This window comes from Chroicocephalus ridibundus, chromosome 16, assembly GCF_963924245.1.
Source record: "Chroicocephalus ridibundus chromosome 16, bChrRid1.1, whole genome shotgun sequence".
NCBI classification, from domain to species: domain Eukaryota; kingdom Metazoa; phylum Chordata; class Aves; order Charadriiformes; family Laridae; genus Chroicocephalus; species Chroicocephalus ridibundus.
In genome coordinates, this window is record NC_086299.1 from 358,407 (window position 1) to 381,260 (window position 22,854).

Below are 22,854 nucleotides of genomic sequence, written 5' to 3' on the forward strand. Positions count from 1 at the left end.
GGGATTGTTTGCCAGTGTTTGCCAGTGTGGTTTGGGTATTGTAGTTTACTGTTCTTCATTTGACTGCGTATTGCCTTGTACTGACCTGTATAACGTTATGTCTTGCACTGCATTGCCCTGGCATTGTCTTGACCGACATCTGAGACGGTCTGGCATTGTACTGTACTGTATTGGGAGTCTTGTAATTTGCTCTAATTTATTTGTCTGCGAATCGGGTTGTACTGCCCTGTATACTGTAACGTGTGGCATTGTACCGCCTGTCACTGGCTTAACGGTGGCTTTAGAGATTCTATCGTAAGACTGCACTCCGTTGTGAATTTCTCTATTGGTGATTCTGTGACGGCGTATTGCCTCGCACAGCCCAGTACTGTGTTACGCTTGACGTTGCATCGCTCTGTCATTGTCTTCAATGAGATGTGACACTTGGTAACATACGATGGCACTGTATTGCCAATTGTTCCAGTGGCTATGGTTAATTTGAGCATGTATTGATGTGTAGCGCTCTGTATGATGTTAAGTCGTACACTGTCTTGACTTAATAATAGAAATGCTAGAGGCTGGCGTGGTGCCAAGTGGGAAAGGGTGGCTGTGAGACTCTGAAGGCAGCAGGAAAGTCCGCAGCCAGAGGTGGTGCCGCCGCGCCAGCCTGCGAAGCATTTTCCGGTAGGGCCGCGTCTCTGGCGACAGCTCCCACGCCCGAAGAGCCAGGAGGGAAAGCCGTGCCTCGTTGGAAAGCTATTTGGCAGCCGCTCGCGTGGCCCCACAGCCCGTGGGGCTGCGGGCTTTGCGGCGGCCGGCAGCCTGGGAGCCACCAGCGCCCACGTGGCGCCGCCGCGCCAGCCTGCGAAGCATTTTCCGGTAGGGCCGCGGCTCTGGCGACAGCTCCCAATCACGAAGAGCCAGGAGGGAAAGCCGTGCCTCGTTGGAAAGCTCTTTGGCAGCCGCTCGCGTGGCCCCACAGCCCGTGGGGCTGCGGGCTTTGCGGCGGCCGTCAGCCTCGGTGCCACCGGCGCCCACGTGGCGCTGCCGCGCCAGCATGCAGAGCATTTTCCGGTAGGGCCGTGACTCTGGCGACAGTTCCGACGCCCAAAGAGCCAGGAGGGAAAGGCATGCCTCGTTGGAAAGCTCTTTGGCAGCCTCTCGCGTGGCCCCACAACCCGTGGGGCTGCGGGCTTTGCGGCGGCAGTCAGCCTCGGTGCCACCGGCGCCCACCAGGTGCAGCCGCGCCAGCCTGCGAAGCATTTTCCGGTAGGGCCGCGGCTCTGGCGACAGCTCCCACGCCCGAAGAGCCAGGAGGGAAAGCCGTGCCTCGCTGGAAAGCTCTTTGGCAGCCGCTCGCCTGGCGAAACAGCCCGTGGGGCTGCGGGCTTTGCGGCGGCCGTCAGCCTCCACGCCACCGGCGCCCATGTGGCGCCGCCGCGCCAGCCTGCGAAGCATTTTCTGGTAGGGCCGTGGCTCTGGCGACAGCTCCCACGCCCGAAGAGCCAGGAGGGAAAGCCGTGCCTCGTTGGAAAGCTCTTTGGCAGCCGCTCGCGTGGCCCCACAGCCCGTGGGGCTGCGGGCTTTGCGGCGGACGTCAGGCTCGGAGCCACCAGCGCCCACCTGGCGCCGCCCCACCAGCCTGCGAAGCATTTTCCGGTAGGGCCGCAACTCTGGCGACAGCTCTCACGCCCGAAGAGCCAGGAGGGAAAGCCGTGCCTCGTTGGAAAGCTCTTTGGCAGCCGCTCGCGTGGCCCCACAGCCCGTGTGGCTGCGGGCTTTGCGGCGACCGTCAGCGTTGCCGCCACCGGCGCCCATGTGGCGCCGCCGCGCCAGCCTGCGAAGCATTTTTGGGTAGGGCCGCGGCTCTGGCGACAGCTCCCACGCCCGAAGAGCCAGGAGGGAAAGCCGTGCCTCGTTGGAAAGCTCTTTGGCAGCCGCTCGCGTGGCCCAACACCCCGTGGGGCTGCGGGCTTTGCGGCGGCCGTCAGCCTCGGCGCAACCGGCACCCACATGGCGCCGCCGCGCTAGCCTGCGAAGCATTTTACGGTAGGGCCGCGGCTCTGGCGACAGCTCCCACGCCCGAAGAGCCAGGAGGGAAAGCCGTGCCTCGTTGGAAAGCTCTTTGGCAGCCGCTCGCCTGGCGAAACAGCCCGTGGGGCTGCAGGCTTTGCGGCGGCCGTCAGCCTCGGAGCCACTGGCGCCCACCAGGTGCAGCCGCGCCCGCCTCCGAAGCATTATCCGGTAGGGGCGAGGCTCTGGCGACAGCTCCCAAGCCCGAAGAGCCAGGAGGGAAAGCCGTGCCTCGTTGGAAAGCTCGTTGGCAGCCGCTCGCGTGGCCCCACAGCCCGTGTGGCTGCGGGCTTTGCGGCGACCGTCAGCGTCCCCGCCACCGGCGCCCACCAGGTGCAGCCACGCCAGCCTGCGAAGCATTTTCCGGTACGGCCGCGGCTCTGGCGACAGCTCCCACGCCCGAAGAGCAGGGAGGGAAAGCCATGCCTCGTTGGAAAGCTGTTGGGCAGCCGCTCGCGTGGCCCCACAGCCCGTGGGGCTGCGGGCTTTGTGGCGGCCGTCAGCCTCGGAGCCACCGGCGCCCACCAGGTGCAGCCGCGCCAGCCTGCGAAGCATTTTCCTGTAGGGCCGCGGCTCTGCCGACAGCTCCCACGCCCGAAGAGCCAGGAGGGAAAGCCATGCCTCGTTGGAAAGCTCTTTGGCAGCCGCTCGCGTGGCCCAACAGCCCGTGGGGCTGCGGGCTTTGCGGCGACCGTCAGCCTCGGAGCCACCGGTGCCCACGTGGCGCCGCCCCACCAGCCTGCGAATCATTTTCCGGTAGGGCCGCAACTCTGGCGACAGCTCCCAAGCACGAAGAGCCAGGAGGGAAAGCCGTGCCTCGTTGGAAAGCTCTTTGGCAGCCGATCGCGTGGCCCCACAGCCCGTGGGGCTGCGGGCTTTGTGGCGGCCGTCAGCCTCGCTGCCACCGGCGCCCACCAGGTGCAGCCGCGCCAGCCTGCGAAGGATTTTCCAGTAGGGCCGCGGCTCTGCCGACAGCTCCCACGCCCGAAGAGCCAGGAGGGAAAGCCATGCCTCGTTGGAAAGCTCTTTGGCAGCCGCTCGCGTGGCCCAACAGCCCGTGGGGCTGCGGGCTTTGCGGCGACCGTCAGCCTCGGAGCCACCGGTGCCCACGTGGCGCCGCCCCACCAGCCTACGAAGCATTTTCCCGTAGGGCCGCAACTCTGGCGACAGCTCCCAAGCACGAAGAGCCAGGAGGGAAAGCCGTGCCTCGTTGGAAAGCTCTTTGGCAGCCGCTCGCGTGGCCCCACAGCCCGTGGGGCTGCGGGCTTTGCGGCGGCCGTCAGCCTCGCCGCCACCGGCGCCCACGTGGCGCTGCCGCGCCAGCTTGCGAAGCATTTTCCGGTAGGGCCGCGGCTCTGACGACAGCTCCCACGCCCGAAGAGCCAGGAGGGAAAGCCATGCCTCGTTGGAAAGCTCTTTGGCAGCCGCTCGCGTGGCCCCACAGCCCGTGGGGCTGCGGGCTTTGCGGCGACCGTCAGCGTCCCCGCCACCGGCGCCCACCACGTGCAGCCACGCCAGCCTGCGAAGCATTTTCCGGTATAGCCGTGGCGCTGGCGACAGCTCCCACACCCGAAGAGCCAGGAGGGAAAGCCGTGCCTCGTTGGAAAGCTGTTTGGCAGCCGCTCGCGTGGCCCCACAGCCCGTGGGGCTGCGGGCTTTGCGGCGGCCGTCAGCCTCGGAGCCACCGGCGCCCACGTGGCGCCGCCCCACCAGCCTACGAATCATTTTCTGGTAGGGCCGCAATTCTGGCGACAGCTCCCAAGCACGAAGAGCCAGGAGGGAAAGCCGTGCCTCTCTGGAAATCTCTTTGGCAGCCGCTCGCGTGGCCCCACAGCCCGTGGGGCTGCGGGCTTTGCGGCGGCCGTCAGCCTCCCCGCCACCGGCGCCCACCAGGTGCAGCCGCGCCAGCCTGCGAAGCATTTTCCAGTAGGGCCGCGGCTCTGCCGACAGCTCCCACGCCCGAAGAGCCAGGAGGGAAAGCCATGCCTCGTTGGAAAGCTCTTTGGCAGCCGCTCGCGTGGCCCAACAGCCCGTGGGGCTGCGGGCTTTGCGGCGACCGTCAGCCTCGGAGCCACCGGTGCCGACGTGGCGCCGCCCCACCAGCCTACGAAGCATTTTCCGGTAGGGCCGTTTCTCTGGCGACAGCTCCCACGCCCGAAGAGCCAGGAGCGAAAGCCGTGCCTCGTTGGAAAGCTCTTTGGCAGCCGCTCGCCTGGCGAAACAGCCCGTGGGGCTGCGGGCTTTGCGGCGGCCGTCAGCCTCGGAGCCACTGGCGCCCACCAGGTGCAGCCGCGCCCGCCTCCGAAGCATTATCCGGTAGGGGTGAGGCTCTAGCGACAGCTCCCACGCCCGAAGAGCCAGGAGGGAAAGCCGTGCCTCGTTGGAAAGCTCTTTGGCAGCCGCTCGCCTGGCGAAACAGCCCGTGGGGCTGCGGGCTTTGCGGCGGCCGTCAGCCTCGGAGCCACCGGCGCCCACGTGGCGCCGGCGCACCAGCCTGCGAAGCATTTTCCGGTAGGGCCGTGGCTCTGGCGACAGCTCCCACGCCCGAAGAGCCAGGAGGGAAAGCTGTGCCTCGTTGGAAAGCTCTTTGGCAGCCGCTCGCGTGGCCCCACAGCCCGTGGGGCTGCGGGCTTTGCGGCGGCCGTCAGCCTCGCCGCCACTGGCGCCCACGTGGCGCTGCCGCGCCAGCTTGCGAAGCATTTTCCGGTAGGGCTGCGGCACTGACGACAGCTCCCACGCCCGAAGAGCCAGGAGGGAAAGCCATGCCTCGTTGGAAAGCTCTTTGGCAGCCGCTCGCGTGGCCCCACAGCCCGTGTGGCTGCGGGCTTTGCGGCGACCGTCAGCGTCCCCGCCACCGGCGCCCACCAGGTGCAGCCACGCCAGCCTGCGAAGCATTTTCCGGTACGGCCGCGGCTCTGGCGACAGCTCCCACGCCCGAAGAGCAGGGAGGGAAAGCCATGCCTCGTTGGAAAGCTGTTTGGCAGCCGATCGCGTGGCCCCACAGCCCGTGGGGCTGCGGGCTTTGCGGCGGCCGTCAGCCTCGCTGCCACCGGCGCCCACGTGGCGTCGCTGCGCCAGTCTGCGAAGCATTTTCCGGTATAGCCGTGGCTCTGGCGACAGCTCCCACGCCCGAAGAGCCAGGAGGGAAAGCCGTGCCTCGTTGGAAAGCTCTTTGGCAGCCGCTCGCCTGGCGAAACAGCCCGTGGGGCTGCGGGCTTTGCGGCGGCCGTCAGCCTCGGAGCCACCGGCGCCCACGTGGCGCCGCCCCACCAGCCTGCGAAGCATTTTCCGGTAGGGCCGCAACTCTGGCGACAGCTCCCACGCCCGAAGAGCCAGGAGGGAAAGCTGTGCCTCGTTGGAAAGCTCTTTGGCAGCCGCTCGCGTGGCCCCACAGCCCGTGTGGCTGCGGGCTTTGCGGCGACCGTCAGCGTTGCCGCCACCGGCGCCCATGTGGCGCCGCCGCGCCAGCCTGCGAAGCATTTTTGGGTAGGGCCGCGGCTCTGGCGACAGCTCCCACGCCCGAAGAGCCAGGAGGGAAAGCCGTGCCTCGTTGGAAAGCTCTTTGGCAGCCGCTCGCGTGGCCCCACAGCCCGTGGGGCTGCGGGCTTTGCGGCGGCCGTCAGCCTCGGCGCAACCGGCACCCACATGGCGCCGCCGCGCTAGCCTGCGAAGCATTTTGCGGTAGGGCCGCGGCTCTGGCGACAGCTCCCACGCCCGAAGAGCCAGGAGGGAAAGCCGTGCCTCGTTGGAAAGCTCTTTGGCAGCCGCTCGCCTGGCGAAACAGCCCGTGGGGCTGCGGGCTTTGCGGCGGCCGTCAGCCTCGGAGCCACCGGCGCCCACCAGGTGCAGCCGCGCCCGCCTCCGCAGCATTATCCGGTAGGGGCGAGGCTCTGGCGACAGCTCCCACGCCCGAAGAGCCAGGAGGGAAAGCCGTGCCTCGTTGGAAAGCTCTTTGGCAGCCGCTCGCCTGGCGAAACAGCCCGTGGGGCTGCGGGCATTGCGGCGGCCGTCAGCCTCGGAGCCACCGGCGCCCACGTGGCGCCGGCGCACCAGCCTGCGAAGCATTTTCCGGTAGGGCCGCGGATCTAGCGACAGCTCCCACGCCCGAAGAGCCAGGAGGGAAAGCCGTGCCTCGTTGGAAAGCTCTTTGGCAGCCGCTCACGTGGCCCCACAGCCCGTGGGGCTGCGGGCTTTGCGGCGGCCGTCAGCCTCGCCGCCACCGGCGCCCACGTGGCGCTGCCGCGCCAGCTTGCGAAGCATTTTCCGGTAGGGCTGCGGCTCTGGCGACAGCTCCCACGCCCGAAGAGCCAGGAGGGAAAGCCATGCCTCGTTGGAAAGCTCTTTGGCAGCCGCTCGCGTGGCCCCACAGCCCGTGTGGCTGCGGGCTTTGCGGCGACCGTCAGCGTCCCCGCCACCGGCGTCCACCAGGTGCAGCCACGCCAGCCTGCGAAGCATTTTCCGGTAGGGCCGCGGCTCTGGCGACAGCTCCCACGCCCGAAGAGCCAGGAGGGAAAGCCATGCCTCGTTGGAAAGCTGTTTGGCAGCCGCTCGCGTGGCCCCACAGCCCGTGGGGCTTCGGGCTTTGTGGCGGCCGTCAGCCTCGGAGCCACCGGCGCCCACGTGGCGCCGCCCCACCAGCCTGCGAATCATTTTCCGGTAGGGCCGCAACTCTGGCGACAGCTCCCAAGCACGAAGAGCCAGGAGGGAAAGCCATGCCTCGTTGGAAAGCTCTTTGGCAGCCGATCGCGTGGCCCCACAGCCCGTGGGGCTGCGGGCTTTGCGGCGGCCGTCAGCCTCGCTGCCACCGGCGCCCACGTGGCGCCGCTGCGCCAGTCTGCGAAGCATTTTCCCGTATAGTCGTGGCTCTGGCGACAGCTCCCAGGCCCGAAGAACCAGGAGGGAAAGCCGTGCCTCGTTGGAAAGCTCTTTGGCAGCCGCTCGCCTGGCGAAACAGCCCGTGGGGCTGCGGGCTTTGCGGCGGCCGTCAGCCTCGGAGCCACCGGCGCCCACGTGGTGCCGCCCCACCAGCCTGCGAAGCATTTTCCGGTAGGGCCGCAACTCTGGCGACAGCTCCCAAGCACGAAGAGCCAGGAGGGAAAGCCGTGCCTCGTTGGAAAGCTCTTTGGCAGCCGATCGCGTGGCCCCACAGCCCGTGGGACTGCGGGCTTTTCAGCGACCGTCATCCTTGGCGCCACCGGCGCCCACGTGGCGCCGCCGCGCCAGCATGCGAAGCATTTTCCGGTAGGGTCGCGACTCTGGTGACAGCGCCCACGTCCGAAGAACCCGGAGGGAAAGCTCTGCCTCGTTGGAAAGCTCTTTGGCAGCCGCTCGCGTGGCCCCACAGCCCGTGTGGCTGCGGGCTATACGGCGGCCGTCAGCCTCGGCGCCACCGGCGCCCACGTGGCGCCGCCGCACCAGCCTGCGAAGCATTTTCCGGTAGGGCCGCAACTCTGGCGACAGCTCCCAAGCACGAAGAGCCAGGAGGGAAAGCCGTGCCTCGTTGGAAAGCTCTTTGGCAGCCGCTCGCGTGGCCCCACAGCCCGTGTGGCTGCGGGTTATACGGCGGCCGTCACCCTCGGCGCCACCGGCGCCCACGTGGCGCCGCCGCGCCAGCCTGCGAAGCATTTTCTGGTAGGGCTGCAACTCTGGCGACAGCTCCCACGCCCGAAGAGCCAGGAGGGAAAGCCGTGCCTCGTTGGAAAGCTCTTTGGCAGCCGCTCGCCTGGCGAAACAGCCCGTGGGGCTGCGGCCTTTGCTGCGGCCGTCAGCCTCGGAGCCACCGGCGCCCACGTGGCGCCGCCCCACCAGCCTGCGAAGCATTTTCTGTTAGGGCCGCGGCTCTGGCGACAGCTCCCACGCCTGAAGATCAGGGAGGGAAAGCCGTGCCTCGTTGGAAAGCTCTTTGGCAGCCGCTCGCCTGGCGAAACAGCCCGTGGGGCTGCGGGCTTTGCGGCGGCCGTCAGCCTCGCTGCCACCAGCGCCCACGTGGCGCCGCTGCGCCAGCCTGCGAAGCATTATCCGGTAGGGCCGCGGCTCTGGCGACAGCTCCCACGCCCGAAGATCAGGGAGGGAAAGCCGTGCCTCGTTGGAAAGCTCTTTGGCAGCCGCTCGCGTGGCCCCACAGCCCGTGGGGCTGCGGGCTTTGCGGCGGCCGTCAGCCTCAGCGCCACCGGCGCCCACCAGCTACAGCCGCGCCAGCCTGTGAAGCATTTTCCGGTAGGGCCACGGCTCTGGCGACAGCTCCCACGCCCGAAGAGCCAGGAGGGAAAGCCGTGCCTCGTTGGAAAGCTCTTTGGCAGCCGCTCGCCTGGCGAAACAGCCCGTGTGGCTGCGGGCTTTGCGGCGGCCGTCAGCCTCGCCGCCAACGGTGCCCACGTGGCGCTGCCGCGCCAGCTTGCGAAGCATTTTCCGGTAGGGCTGCGGCTCTGACGACAACTCCCAAGCCCGAAGAGCCAGGAAGGAAAGCCGTGCCTCGTTGGAAAGCTCTTTGGCAGCCGCTTGCGTGGCCCCACAGCCCGTGGGGCTGCGGGCTTTGTGGCGGCCGTCAGCCTCCGCGCCACCGGCGCCCACGTGGCGCTGCTGCGCCAGCTTGCGAAGCATTTTCCGGTAGGGCCGCGGCTCTGACGACAGCTCCCAAGCCCGAAGAGCCAGGAGGGAAAGCCATGCCTCGTTGGAAAGCTCTTTGGCAGCCGCTCGCCTGGCGAAACAGCCTGTGGGGCTGCGGGCTTTGCGGCGGCCGTCAGCCTCGCTGCCACCGGCGCCCACGTGGCGCCGCCGCGCCAGCCTGCGAAGCATTTTTGGGTAGGGCCGCGGCTCTGGCGACAGCTCCCACGCCCGAAGAGCCAGGAGGGAAAGCCGTGCCTCGTTGGAAAGCTCTTTGGCAGCCTCTTCCGTGGCCCCACAGCCCGTGTGGCTGCGGGCTTTGCGGCGGCCGTCAGCCTCGGAGCCACCGGCGCCCACGTGGCGCCGCCGCGCCAGCCTGCGAAGCATTTTCCGGTAGGGCCGCAACTCTGGCGACAGCTCCCAATCACGAAGAGCCAGGAGGGAAAGCCGTGCCTCGTTGGAAAGCTCTTTGGCAGCCGATCGCGTGGCCCCACAGCCCGTGGGGCTGCAGGCTTTGTGGCGGCCGTCAGCCTCCCCGCCACTGGCGCCCACCAGGTGCAGCCGCGCCAGCCTGCGAAGCATTTTCCTGTAGGGCCGCGGCTCTGGCGACAGCTCCCACGCCCGAAGACCTAGGAGGGAAAGCCGTGCCTCGTTGGAAAGCTCTTTGGCAGCCGCTCGCCTGGCGAAACAGCCTGTGGGGCTGCGGGCTTTGCGGCGGCCGTCATCCTCGCTGCCACCGGCGCCCACGTGGCGCCGCTGCGCCAGCCTACGAAGCATTTTCCGGTAGGGCCGCGTCTCTGGCGACAGCTCCCACGCCCAAAGAGCCAGGAGGGAAAGCCATGCCTCGTTGGAAAGCTCTTTGGCAGCCGCTCGCGTGGCCCCACAGCCCGTGGGGCTGCGGGCTTTGCGGCGGCCGTCAGCCTCAGCGCCACCGGCGCCCACCAGCTACAGCCGCGCCAGCCTGCGAAGCATTTTCCGGTAGGACCGCGGCTCTGGCGACAGCTCCCACGCCCGAAGAGCCAGGAGGGAAAGCCGTGCCTCGTTGGAAAGCTCTTTGGCAGCCGCTCGCGTGGCCCCACAGCCCGTGGGGCTGCGGGCTTTGTGGCGGCCGTCAGCCTCCCCGCCACCGGCGCCCACCAGGTGCAGCCGCGCCAGCCTGCGAAGCATTTTCCGGTAGGGCCGCGGCTCTGGCGACAGCTCCCACGCCCGAAGAGCCAGGAGGGAAAGCCGTGCCTCGTTGGAAAGCTCTTTGGCAGCCGCTCGCGTGGCCTCACAGCCCGTGGGGCTGCGGGCTTTGCGGCGGCCGTCAGCCTCGGCGCCACCGGCGCCCACGTGGCGCCGCCGCGCCAGCTTGCGAAGCATTTTCCAGTAGGGCCACGGCTCTGACGACAACTCCCAAGCCCGAAGAGCCAGGACGGAAAGCCGTGCCTCGTTGGAAAGCTCTTTGGCAGCCTCTTGCGTGGCCCCACAGCCCGTGGGGCTGCGGGCTTTGCGGCAGCCGTCAGCCTCGGAGCCACCAGCGCCCACGTGGCGCCGCCGCACCAGCCTGCGAAGCATTTTCCGGTAGGGCCGCGTCTCTGGCGACAGCTCCCACGCCCGAAGAGCCAGGAGGGAAAGCCGTGCCTCGTTGGAAAGCTCTTTGGCAGCCGCTCGCTCGGCCCCACAGCCCGTGGGGCTGCGGGCTTTGCGGCGGCCGTCAGCCTCCGCGCCACCGGTGCCCACGTGGCGCCGCCGCACAAGCCTGCGAAGCATTTTCCGGTAGGGCCGCGGCTCTGACGACAGCTCCCACGCCCGAAGAGCCAGGAGGGAAAGCCGTGCCTCGTTGGAAAGCTCTTTGGCAGCCGCTCGCGTGGCCCCACAGCCCGTGGGGCTGCGGGCTTTGCGGCGGCCGTCAGCCTCTCCGCCACCGGCGCCCACGTGTCGCTGCCGCGCCAGCTTGCGAAGCATTTTCCGGTAGGGCTGCAGCTCTGACGACAGCTCCCAAGCCCGAAGAGCCAGGAGGGAAAGCCATGCCTCGTTGGAAAGCTCTTTGGCAGCCGCTCGCGTGGCCCCACAGCCCGTGGGGCTGCGGGCTTTGCGGCGGCCGTCAGCCTCGGCGCCACCGGCGCCCACGTGGCGCCGCTGCGCCAGCCTGCGAAGCATTTTCCGGTAGGGCCGCGGCTCTGGCGACAGCTCCCACGCCCGAAGAGCCAGGAGGGAAAGCCATGCCTCGTTGGAAAGCTCTTTGGCAGCCGCTCGCCTGGCGAAACAGCCTGTGGGGCTGCGGGCTTTGCGGCGGCCATCAGTCTCGGAGCCACCGGCGCCCACGTGGCGCCGCCCCACCAGCTTGCGAAGCATTTTCCGGTAGGGCTGCAACTCTGGCGACAGCTCCCAAGCCCGAAGAGCCAGGAGGGAAAGCCGTGCCTCGTTGGAAAGCTCTTTGGCAGCCGCTCGCGTGGCCTCACAGCCCGTGGGGCTGCGGGCTTTGCGGCGGCCGTCAGCCTCGGCGCCACCGGCGCCCACGTGGCGCCGCCGCGCCAGCTTGCGAAGCATTTTCCAGTAGGGCCACGGCTCTGACGACAACTCCCAAGCCCGAAGAGCCAGGACGGAAAGCCGTGCCTCGTTGGAAAGCTCTTTGGCAGCCGCTTGCGTGGCCCCGCAGCCCGTGGGGCTGCGGGCTTTGCGGCAGCTGTCAGCCTCGGAGCCACCAGCGCCCACGTGGCGCCGCCCCACCAGCCTGCGAAGCATTTTCCGGTAGGGCCGCAACTCTGGCGACAGCTCCCACGCCCGAAGAGCCAGGAGGGAAAGCCGTGCCTCGTTGGAAAGCTCTTTGGCAGCCGCTCGCCTGGCGAAACAGCCCGTGGGGCTGCGGGCTTTGCGGCGGCCGTCAGCCTCCGCGCCACCGGTGCCCACGTGGCGCCGCCGCACAAGCCTGCGAAGCATTTTCCGGTAGGGCCGCGGCTCTGGCGACAGCTCCCACGCCCGAAGAGCCAGGAGGGAAAGCCGTGCCTCGTTGGAAAGCTCTTTGGCAGCCGATCGCGTGGCCCCACAGCCCGTGGGGCTGCGGGCTTTGCGGCGGCCGTCAGCCTCTCCGCCACCGGCGCCCACGTGGCGCTGCCGCGCCAGCTTGCGAAGCATTTTCCGGTAGGGCTGCAGCTCTGACGACAGCTCCCAAGCCCGAAGAGCCAGGAGGGAAAGCCATGCCTCGTTGGAAAGCTCTTTGGCAGCCGCTCGCGTGGCCCCACAGCCCGTGGGGCTGCGGGCTTTGCGGCGGCCGTCAGCCTCGGCGCCACCGGCGCCCACGTGGCGCCGCTGCGCCAGCCTGCGAAGCATTTTCCGGTAGGGCCGCGGCTCTGGCGACAGCTCCCACGCCCGAAGAGCCAGGAGGGAAAGCCGTGCCTCGTTGGAAAGCTCTTTGGCAGCCGCTCGCCTGGCGAAACAGCCTGTGGGGCTGCGGGCTTTGCGGCGGCCGTCATCCTCGCTGCCACCGGCGCCCACGTGGCGCCGCTGCGCCAGCCTACGAAGCATTTTCCGGTAGGGCCGCGTCTCTGGCGACAGCTCCCACGCCCAAAGAGCCAGGAGGGAAAGCCATGCCTCGTTGGAAAGCTCTTTGGCAGCCGCTCGCGTGGCCCCACAGCCCGTGGGGCTGCGGGCTTTGCGGCGGCCGTCAGCCTCAGCGCCACCGGCGCCCACCAGCTACAGCCGCGCCAGCCTGCGAAGCATTTTCCGGTAGGACCGCGGCTCTGGCGACAGCTCCCACGCCCGAAGAGCCAGGAGGGAAAGCCGTGCCTCGTTGGAAAGCTCTTTGGCAGCCGCTCGCGTGGCCCCACAGCCCGTGGGGCTGCGGGCTTTGTGGCGGCCGTCAGCCTCCCCGCCACCGGCGCCCACCAGGTGCAGCCGCGCCAGCCTGCGAAGCATTTTCCGGTAGGGCCGCGGCTCTGGCGACAGCTCCCACGCCCGAAGAGCCAGGAGGGAAAGCCGTGCCTCGTTGGAAAGCTCTTTGGCAGCCGCTCGCGTGGCCTCACAGCCCGTGGGGCTGCGGGCTTTGCGGCGGCCGTCAGCCTCGGCGCCACCGGCGCCCACGTGGCGCCGCCGCGCCAGCTTGCGAAGCATTTTCCAGTAGGGCCACGGCTCTGACGACAACTCCCAAGCCCGAAGAGCCAGGACGGAAAGCCGTGCCTCGTTGGAAAGCTCTTTGGCAGCCTCTTGCGTGGCCCCACAGCCCGTGGGGCTGCGGGCTTTGCGGCAGCCGTCAGCCTCGGAGCCACCAGCGCCCACGTGGCGCCGCCGCACCAGCCTGCGAAGCATTTTCCGGTAGGGCCGCGTCTCTGGCGACAGCTCCCACGCCCGAAGAGCCAGGAGGGAAAGCCGTGCCTCGTTGGAAAGCTCTTTGGCAGCCGCTCGCTCGGCCCCACAGCCCGTGGGGCTGCGGGCTTTGCGGCGGCCGTCAGCCTCCGCGCCACCGGTGCCCACGTGGCGCCGCCGCACAAGCCTGCGAAGCATTTTCCGGTAGGGCCGCGGCTCTGACGACAGCTCCCACGCCCGAAGAGCCAGGAGGGAAAGCCGTGCCTCGTTGGAAAGCTCTTTGGCAGCCGCTCGCGTGGCCCCACAGCCCGTGGGGCTGCGGGCTTTGCGGCGGCCGTCAGCCTCTCCGCCACCGGCGCCCACGTGTCGCTGCCGCGCCAGCTTGCGAAGCATTTTCCGGTAGGGCTGCAGCTCTGACGACAGCTCCCAAGCCCGAAGAGCCAGGAGGGAAAGCCATGCCTCGTTGGAAAGCTCTTTGGCAGCCGCTCGCGTGGCCCCACAGCCCGTGGGGCTGCGGGCTTTGCGGCGGCCGTCAGCCTCGGCGCCACCGGCGCCCACGTGGCGCCGCTGCGCCAGCCTGCGAAGCATTTTCCGGTAGGGCCGCGGCTCTGGCGACAGCTCCCACGCCCGAAGAGCCAGGAGGGAAAGCCATGCCTCGTTGGAAAGCTCTTTGGCAGCCGCTCGCCTGGCGAAACAGCCTGTGGGGCTGCGGGCTTTGCGGCGGCCATCAGTCTCGGAGCCACCGGCGCCCACGTGGCGCCGCCCCACCAGCTTGCGAAGCATTTTCCGGTAGGGCTGCAACTCTGGCGACAGCTCCCAAGCCCGAAGAGCCAGGAGGGAAAGCCGTGCCTCGTTGGAAAGCTCTTTGGCAGCCGCTCGCGTGGCCTCACAGCCCGTGGGGCTGCGGGCTTTGCGGCGGCCGTCAGCCTCGGCGCCACCGGCGCCCACGTGGCGCCGCCGCGCCAGCTTGCGAAGCATTTTCCAGTAGGGCCACGGCTCTGACGACAACTCCCAAGCCCGAAGAGCCAGGACGGAAAGCCGTGCCTCGTTGGAAAGCTCTTTGGCAGCCGCTTGCGTGGCCCCGCAGCCCGTGGGGCTGCGGGCTTTGCGGCAGCTGTCAGCCTCGGAGCCACCAGCGCCCACGTGGCGCCGCCCCACCAGCCTGCGAAGCATTTTCCGGTAGGGCCGCAACTCTGGCGACAGCTCCCACGCCCGAAGAGCCAGGAGGGAAAGCCGTGCCTCGTTGGAAAGCTCTTTGGCAGCCGCTCGCCTGGCGAAACAGCCCGTGGGGCTGCGGGCTTTGCGGCGGCCGTCAGCCTCCGCGCCACCGGTGCCCACGTGGCGCCGCCGCACAAGCCTGCGAAGCATTTTCCGGTAGGGCCGCGGCTCTGGCGACAGCTCCCACGCCCGAAGAGCCAGGAGGGAAAGCCGTGCCTCGTTGGAAAGCTCTTTGGCAGCCGATCGCGTGGCCCCACAGCCCGTGGGGCTGCGGGCTTTGCGGCGGCCGTCAGCCTCTCCGCCACCGGCGCCCACGTGGCGCTGCCGCGCCAGCTTGCGAAGCATTTTCCGGTAGGGCTGCAGCTCTGACGACAGCTCCCAAGCCCGAAGAGCCAGGAGGGAAAGCCATGCCTCGTTGGAAAGCTCTTTGGCAGCCGCTCGCGTGGCCCCACAGCCCGTGGGGCTGCGGGCTTTGCGGCGGCCGTCAGCCTCGGCGCCACCGGCGCCCACGTGGCGCCGCTGCGCCAGCCTGCGAAGCATTTTCCGGTAGGGCCGCGGCTCTGGCGACAGCTCCCACGCCCGAAGAGCCAGGAGGGAAAGCCGTGCCTCGTTGGAAAGCTCTTTGGCAGCCGCTCGCCTGGCGAAACAGCCTGTGGGGCTGCGGGCTTTGCGGCGGCCATCAGTCTCGGAGCCACCGGCGCCCACGTGGCGCCGCCCCACCAGCCTGCGAAGCATTTTCCGGTAGGGCTGCAACTCTGGCGACAGCTCCCAAGCACCAAGAGCCAGGAGGGAAAGCCGTGCCTCGTTGGAAAGCTCTTTGGCAGCCGCTCGCGTGGCCCCACAGCCCGTGGGGCTGCGGGCTTTGCGGCGGCCGTCAGCCTCCCTGCTACCGGCGCCCACGTGGCGCCGCTGCGCCAGCCTACGAAGCATTTTCCAGTAGGGCCGCGTCTCTGGCGACAGCTCCCACGCCCGAAGAGCCAGGAGGGAAAGCCATGCCTCGTTGGAAAGCTCTTTGGCAGCCGCTCGCGTGGCCCCACAGCCCGTGGGGCTGCGGGCTTTGCGGCGGCCGTCAGCCTCAGCGCCACCGGCGCCCACTAGCTACAGGCACGCCAGCCTGCGAAGCATTTTCCGGTAGGGCCGCGGCTCTGGCGACAGCTCCACGCCCGAAGAGCCAGGAGGGAAAGCCGTGCCTTGTTGGAAAGCTCTTTGGCAGCCGCTCGCGTGGCCCCACAGCCCGTGGGGCTGCGGGCTTTGTGGCGGCCGTCAGCCTCCCCGCCACCGGCGCCCACCAGGTGCAGCCGCGCCAGCCTGCGAAGCATTTTCCTGTAGGGCCGCGGCTCTGGCGACAGCTCCCACGCCCGAAGAGCCAGGAGGGAAAGCCGTGCCTCGTTGGAAAGCTCTTTGGCAGCCGCTCGCGTGGCCCCACAGCCCGTGGGGCTGCGGGCTTTGCGGCGGCCGTCAGCCTCGGCGCCACCGGCGCCCACGTGGCGCCGCCGCGCCAGCTTGCGAAGCATTTTCCAGTAAGGCCACGGCTCTGACGACAGCTCCCAAGCCCGAAGAGCCAGGAGGGAAAGCCGTGCCTTGTTGGAAAGCTCTTTGGCAGCCGTTTGCGTGGCCCCACAGCCCGTGGGGCTGCGGGCTTTGCGGCGGCCGTCAGCCTCGGAGCCACCAGCGCCCACGTGGCGCCGCCCCACCAGCCTGCGAAGCATTTTCCGGTAGGGCCGCGGCTCTGGCGACAGCTCCCACGCCCGAAGAGCCAGGAGGGAAAGCCGTGCCTCGTTGGAAAGCTCTTTGGCAGCCGCTCGCGTGGCCCCACAGCCCGTGGGGCTGCGGGCTTTGCGGCGGCCGTCAGCCTCCGCGCCACCGGCGTCCACGTAGCGCCGCCGCACAAGCCTGCGAAGCATTTTCCGGTAGGGCTGCGGCTCTGGCGACAGCTCCCACGCCCGAAGAGCCAGGAGGGAAAGCCGTGCCTCGTTGGAAAGCTCTTTGGCAGCCGCTCGCGTGGCCCCACAGGCCGTGGGGCTGCGGGCTTTGCGGCGGCCGTCAGCCTCGGAGCCACCGGCGCCCACGTGGCGCTGCCGCGCCAGCTTGCGAAGCATTTTCCGGTAGGGCTGCAGCTCTGACGACAGCTCCCAAGCCCGAAGAGCCAGGAGGGAAAGCCATGCCTCGTTGGAAAGCTCTTTGGCAGCCGCTCGCGTGGCCCCACAGCCCGTGGGGCTGTGGGCTTTGCGGCGGTTGTCAGCCTCGGAGCCACCGGTGCCCACGTGGCGCCGCCCCACCAGCCTGCGAAGCATTTTCCGGTAGGGCCGCAACTCTGGCGACAGCTCCCAAGCCTGAAGAGCCAGGAGGGAAAGCCATGCCTCGTTGGAAAGCTCTTTGGCAGCCGCTCGCCTGGCGAAACAGCCCGTGCGGCTGCGGGCTTTGCGGCGGCCGTCAGCCTCGGAGCCACCGGCGCCCACGTGGCGCCGCCCCACCAGCCTGCGAAGCATTTTCCGGTAGGGCCGCAACTCTGGCGACAGCTCCCAAGCACGAAGAGCCAGGAGGGAAAGCTGTGCCTCGTTGGAAAGCTCTTTGGCAGCCGCTCGCGTGGCCCCACAGCCCGTGGGGCTGCGGGCTTTGCGGCGGCCGTCAGCCTCAGCGCCACCGGCGCCTACCAGCTACAGCCGCGCCAGCCTGCGAAGCATTTTCCGGTAGGGCCGCGGCTCTGGCGACAGCTCCCACGCCCGAAGAGCCAGGAGGGAAAACCGTGCCTCGTTGGAAAGCTCTTTGGCAGCCGCTCGCGTGGCCTCACAGCCCGTGGGGCTGCGGGCTTTGCGGCGGCCGTCAGCCTCGGCGCCACCGGCGCCCACGTGGCGCCGCCGTGCCAGCTTGCGAAGCATTTTCCAGTAGGGCCACGGCTCTGACGACAACTCCCAAGCCCGAAGAGCCAGGAGGGAAAGCTGTGCCTCGTTGGAAAGCTCTTTGGCAGCCGCTCGCCTGGCGAAACAGCCCGTGCGGCTGCGGGCTTTGCGGCGGCCGTCAGCCTCGGAGCCACTGGCGCCCACGTGGCGCCGCCCCACCAGCCTGCGAAGCATTTTCCGGTAGGGCCGCAACTCTGGCGACAGCTCCCAAGCCCGAAGAGCCAGGAGGGAAAGCCGTGCCTCGTTGGAAAGCTCTTTGGCAGCCGCTCGCGTGGCCCTACAGCCCGTGGGGCTGCGGGCTTTGTGGGGGCCGTCAGCCTCCCCGCCACCGGCGCCCACCAGGTGCAGCCGCGCCAGCCTGCGAAGCAATTTCGAGTAGGGCCGCGGCTCTGGCGACAGCTCCCACGCCCGAAGAGCCAGGAGGGAAAGCCGTGCCTCGTTGGAAAGCTCTTTGGCGGTTGCTCTCGTGACCCCACAGCCCGTGGGGCTGCGGGCTTTGCGGCGGCCGTCAGCCTCGCTGCCACCGGCGCCCACGTGGCGCCGCTGCGCCAGCCTGCGAAGCATTTTCCGGTATGGCCGCGTCTCTGGCGACAGCTCCCACGCCCGAAGAGCCAGGAGGGAAAGCCGTGCCTCGTTGGAAAGCTCTTTGGCAGCCGCTCGCGTGGCCCTACAGCCCGTGGGGCTGCGGGCTTTGTGGGGGCCGTCAGCCTCCCCGCCACCGGCGCCCACCAGGTGCAGCCGCGCCAGCCTGCGAAGCATTTTCCAGTAGGGCCGCAGCTCTGGCGACAGCTCCCACGCCCGAAGAGCAGGGAGGGAAAGCCGTGCCTCGTTGGAAAGCTCTTTGGCAGCCGCTCGCCTGGCGAAACAGCCCGTGGGGCTGCGGGCTTTGCGGCGGCCGTCAGCCTCGGAGCCACCGGCGCCCACCAGCTACAGCCGCGCCAGCCTGCGAAGCATTTTCCTGTAGGGCCGCGGCTCTGGCGACAGCTCCCACGCCCGAAGAGCCAGGAGGGAAAGCCGTGCCTCGTTGGAAAGCTCTTTGGCAGCCGCTCGCTCGGCCCCACAGCCCGTGGGGCTGCGGGCTTTGTGGCGGCCGTCAGCCTCCCCGCCACCGGCGCCCACCAGGTGCAGCCGCGCCAGCCTGCGAAGCATTTTCCGGTAGGGCCGCGGCTCTGGCGACAGCTCCCACGCCCGAAGAGCGAGGAGGGAAAGCCGTGCCTCGTTGGAAAGCTCTTTGGCAGCCGCTCGCGTGGCCCCACAGCCCGTGGGGCTGCGGGCTTTGTGGCGGCCGTCAGCCTCCCCGCCACCGGCGCCCACCAGGTGCAGCCGCGCCAGCCTGCGAAGCATTTTCCTGTAGGGCCGCGTCTCTGGCGACAGCTCCCACGCCCGAAGAGCCAGGAGGGAAAGCCATGCCTCGTTGGAAAGCTCTTTGGCAGCCGCTCGCGTGGCCCCACAGCCCGTGGGACTGCGGGCTTTGTGGCGGCCGTCAGCCTCCCCGCCACCGGCGCCCACCAGGTGCAGCCGCGCCAGCCTGCAAAGCATTTTCCGGTAGGGCCGCGGTTCTGGCGACAGCTCCCACGCCCGAAGAGCCAGGAGGGAAAGCCGTGCCTCGTTGGAAAGCTCTTTGGCAGCCTCTTCCGTGGCCCCACAGCCCGTGGGGCTGCGGGCTTTGCGGCGGCCGTCAGCCTCTCCGCCAACGGTGCCCATGTGGCGCCGCCACGCAAGTATGCAGAGCTTTTTGCGGTAGGGCTGCGACTCTGGCGACAGCTCCCACGCCCGAAGACCCAGGAGGGAAAGCCGTGCCTCGTTGGAAAGCTCTTTGGCAGCCGCTCGCGTGGCCCCACAGCCCGTGGGGCTGCGGGCTTTGCGGCGACCGTCAGCCTCCCCGCCACCGGCGCCCACCAGGTGCAGCCGCGCCAGCCTGCGAAGCATTTTCCAGTAGGGCCGCGGCTCTGGCGACAGCTCCCACGCCCGAAGAGCAGGGAGGGAAAGCCGTGCCTCGTTGGAAAGCTCTTTGGCAGCCGCTCGCCTGGCGAAACAGCCCGTGGGGCTGCGGGCTTTGCGGCGGCCGTCAGCCTCGGAGCCACCGGCGCCCACCAGCTACAGCTGCGCCAGCCTGCGAAGCATTTTCCGGTAGGGCCGCGGCTCTGGCGACAGCTCCCACGCCCGAAGAGCCAGGAGGGAAAGCCGTGCCTCGTTGGAAAGCTCTTTGGCAGCCGCTCGCGTGGCCCCACAGCCCGTGGGGCTGCGGGCTTTGTGGCGGCTGTCAGCCTCCCCGCCACCGGCGCCCACCAGGTGCAGCCGCGCAAGCCTGCGAAGCATTTTCCGCTAGGGCCGCGGCTCTGGTGACAGCTCCCACGCCCGAAGAGCCAGGAGGGAAAGCCGTGCCTCGTTGGAAAGCTCTTTGGCAGCCGCTCGCGTGGCCTCACAGCCCGTGAGGCTGCGGGCTTTGCGGCGGCCGTCAGCCTCGGCGCCACCGGCGCCCACGTGGCGCCGCCGCGCCAGCTTGCGAAGCATTTTCCGGTAGGGACACGGCTCTGACGACAGCTCCCAAGCCCGAAGAGCCAGGAGGGAAAGCCGTGCCTCGTTGGAAAGCTCTTTGGCAGCCGCTCGCGTGGCCCCACAGCCCGTGGGGCTGCGGGCTTTGCGGCGGCCGTCAGCCTCCGCGCCACCGGCGTTCACGTTGCGCCGCCGCACAAGCCTGCGAAGCGTTTTCCGGTAGGGCCGCGGCTCTGACGACAGCTCCCACGCCCGAAGAGCCAGGAGGGAAAGCCGTGCCTCGTTGGAAAGCTCTTTGGCAGCCGCTCGCGTGGCCCCACAGCCCGTGGGGCTGCGGGCTTTGCGGTGGCCGTCAGCCTCGGCGCCACCGGCGCCCACGTGGCGCTGCCGCGCCAGCTTGCGAAGCATTTTCCGGTAGGGCTGCAGCTCTGACGACAGCTCCCAAGCCCGAAGAGCCAGGAGGGAAAGCCGTGCCTCGTTGGAAAGCTCTTTGGCAGCCGCTCGCGTGGCCCCACAGCCCGTGGGGCTTCGGGCTTTGCGGCGGTTGTCAGCCTCGGAGCCACCGGTGCCCACGTGGCGCCGCCCCACCAGCCTGCGAAGCATTTTCCGGTAGGGCCGCAACTCTGGCGACAGCTCCCAAGCCCGAAGAGCCAGGAGGGAAAGCCATGCCTCGTTGGAAAGCTCTTTGGCAGCCGCTCGCCTCGCGAAACAGCCCGTGCGGCTGCGGGCTTTGCGGCGGCCGTCAGCCTCGGAGCCACCGGCGCCCACGTGGCGCCGCCCCACCAGCCTGCGAAGCATTTTCCGGTAGGGCCGCAACTCTGGCGACAGCTCCCACGCCCGAAGAGCCAGGAGGGAAAGCCGTGCCTCGTTGGAAAGCTCTTTGGCAGCCGCTCGCGTGGCCCCACAGCCCGTGGGGCTGCGGGCTTTGTGGCTGCCGTCAGCCTCCCCGACACCGGCGCCCACCAGGTGCAGCCGCGCCAGCCTGCGAAGCATTTTCCTGTAGGGCCGCGGCTCTGACGACAGCTCCCAAGCCCGAAGAGCCAGGAGGGAAAGCCGTGCCTCGTTGGAAAGCTCTTTGGCAGCCGCTCGCGTGGCCCCACAGCCCGTGGGGCTGCGGGCTTTGCGGCGACCGTCAGCCTCCCCGCCACCGGCGCCCACGAGGTGCAGCCGCGCCAGCCTGCGAAGCATTTTCCAGTAGGGCCGCGGCTCTGGCGACAGCTCCCACGCCCGAAGAGCAGGGAGGGAAAGCCGTGCCTCGTTGGAAAGCTCTTTGGCAGCCGCTCGCCTGGCGAAACAGCCCGTGGGGCTGCGGGCTTTGCGGCGGCCGTCAGCCTCGGAGCCACCGGCGCCCACCAGCTACAGCCGCGCCAGCCTGCGAAGCATTTTCCGGTAGGGCCGCGGCTCTGGCGACAGCTCCCACGCCCGAAGAGCCAGGAGGGAAAGCCGTGCCTCGTTGGAAAGCTCTTTGGCAGCCGCTCGCCTGGCGAAACAGCCCGTGGGGCTGCGGGCTTTGCGGCGGCCGTCAGCCTCCCCGCCACCGGCGCCCACCAGGTGCAGCCGCGCCAGCCTGCGAAGCATTTTCCGGTAGGGCCGCGGCTCTGGCGACAGCTCCCACGCCCGAAGAGCCAGGAGGGAAAGCCGTGCCTCGTTGGAAAGCTCTTTGGCAGCCGCTCGCGTGGCCTCACAGCCCGTGGGGCTGCGGGCTTTGCGGCGGCCGTCAGCCTCGGCGACACCGGCGCCCACGTGGCGCCGCCGCGCCAGCTTGCGAAGCATTTTCCAGTAGGGCCACGGCTCTGACGACAGCTCCCAAGCCCGAAGAGCCAGGAGGGAAAGCTGTGCCTCGTTGGAAAGCTCTTTGGCAGCCGCTCGCCTGGCGAAACAGCCCGTGCGGCTGCGGGCTTTGCGGCGGCCGTCAGCCTTGGAGCCACCGGCGCCCACGTGGCGCCGCCCCACCAGCCTGCGAAGCATTTTCCGGTAGGGCCGCAACTCTGGCGACAGCTCCCAAGCCCGAAGAGCCAGGAGGGAAAGCCGTGCCTCGTTGGAAAGCTCTTTGGCAGCCGCTCGCGTGGCCCTACAGCCCGTGGGGCTGCGGGCTTTGTGGGGGGCCGTCAGCCTCCCCGCCACCGGCGCCCACCAGGTGCAGCCGCGCCAGCCTGCGAAGCAATTTCCAGTAGGGCCGCGGCTCTGGCGACAGCTCCCACGCCCGAAGAGCCAGGAGGGAAAGCCGTGCCTCGTTGGAAAGCTCTTTGGCGGTTGCTCTCGTGACCCCACAGCCCGTGGGGCTGCGGGCTTTGCGGCGGCCGTCAGCCTCGCTGCCACCGGCGCCCACGTGGCGCCGCTGCGCCAGCCTGCGAAGCATTTTCCGGTAGGGCCGCGTCTCTGGCGACAGCTCCCACGCCCGAAGAGCCAGGAGGGAAAGCCATGCCTCGTTGGAAAGCTCTTTGGCAGCCTCTCGCGTTGCCCCACAGCCCGTGGGGCTGCGGGCTTTGCGGCGGCCGTCAGCCTCGGCGACACCGGCGCCCACGTAGCGCCGCCGCACCAGTCTGCGAAGCATTTTCCGGTAGGGCTGCGGCTCTGACGACAGCTCCCAAGCCCGAAGAGCCAGGAGGGAAAGCCGTGCCTCGTTGGAAAGCTCTTTGGCAGCCGCTCGCCTGGCGAAACAGCCCGTGGGGCTGCGGGCTTTGCGGCGGCCGTCAGCCTCCGCGCCACCGGCGCCCACGTGGCGCCGCTGCGCCAGCCTGCGAAGCATTTTCCTGTAGGGCCGCGGCTCTGACGACAGCTCCCACGCCCGAAGAGCCAGGAGGGAAAGCCGTGCCTCGTTGGAAAGCTCTTTGGCAGCCGCTCGCCTGGCGAAACAGCCTGTGGGGCTGCGGGCTTTGCGGCGGCCGTCAGCCTCGGAGCCACCGGCGCCCACGTGGCGCCGCCCCACCAGCCTGCGAAGCATTTTCCGGTAGGGCCGCAACTCTGGCGACAGCTCCCAAGCCCGAAGAGCCAGGAGGGAAAGCCGTGCCTCGTTGGAAAGCTCTTTGGCAGCCGCTCGTGTGGCCCCACAGCCCGTGGGGCTGCGGGCTTTGCGGCGACCGTCAGCCTCCCCGCCACCGGCACCCACCAGGTGCAGCCGCGCCAGCCTGCGAAGCATTTTCCAGTAGGGCCGCAGCTCTGGCGACAGCTCCCACGCCCGAAGAGCAGGGAGGGAAAGCCGTGCCTCGTTGGAAAGCTCTTTGGCAGCCGCTCGCCTGGCGAAACAGCCCGTGGGGCTGCGGGCTTTGCGGCGGCCTTCAGCCTCGGAGCCACCGGCGCC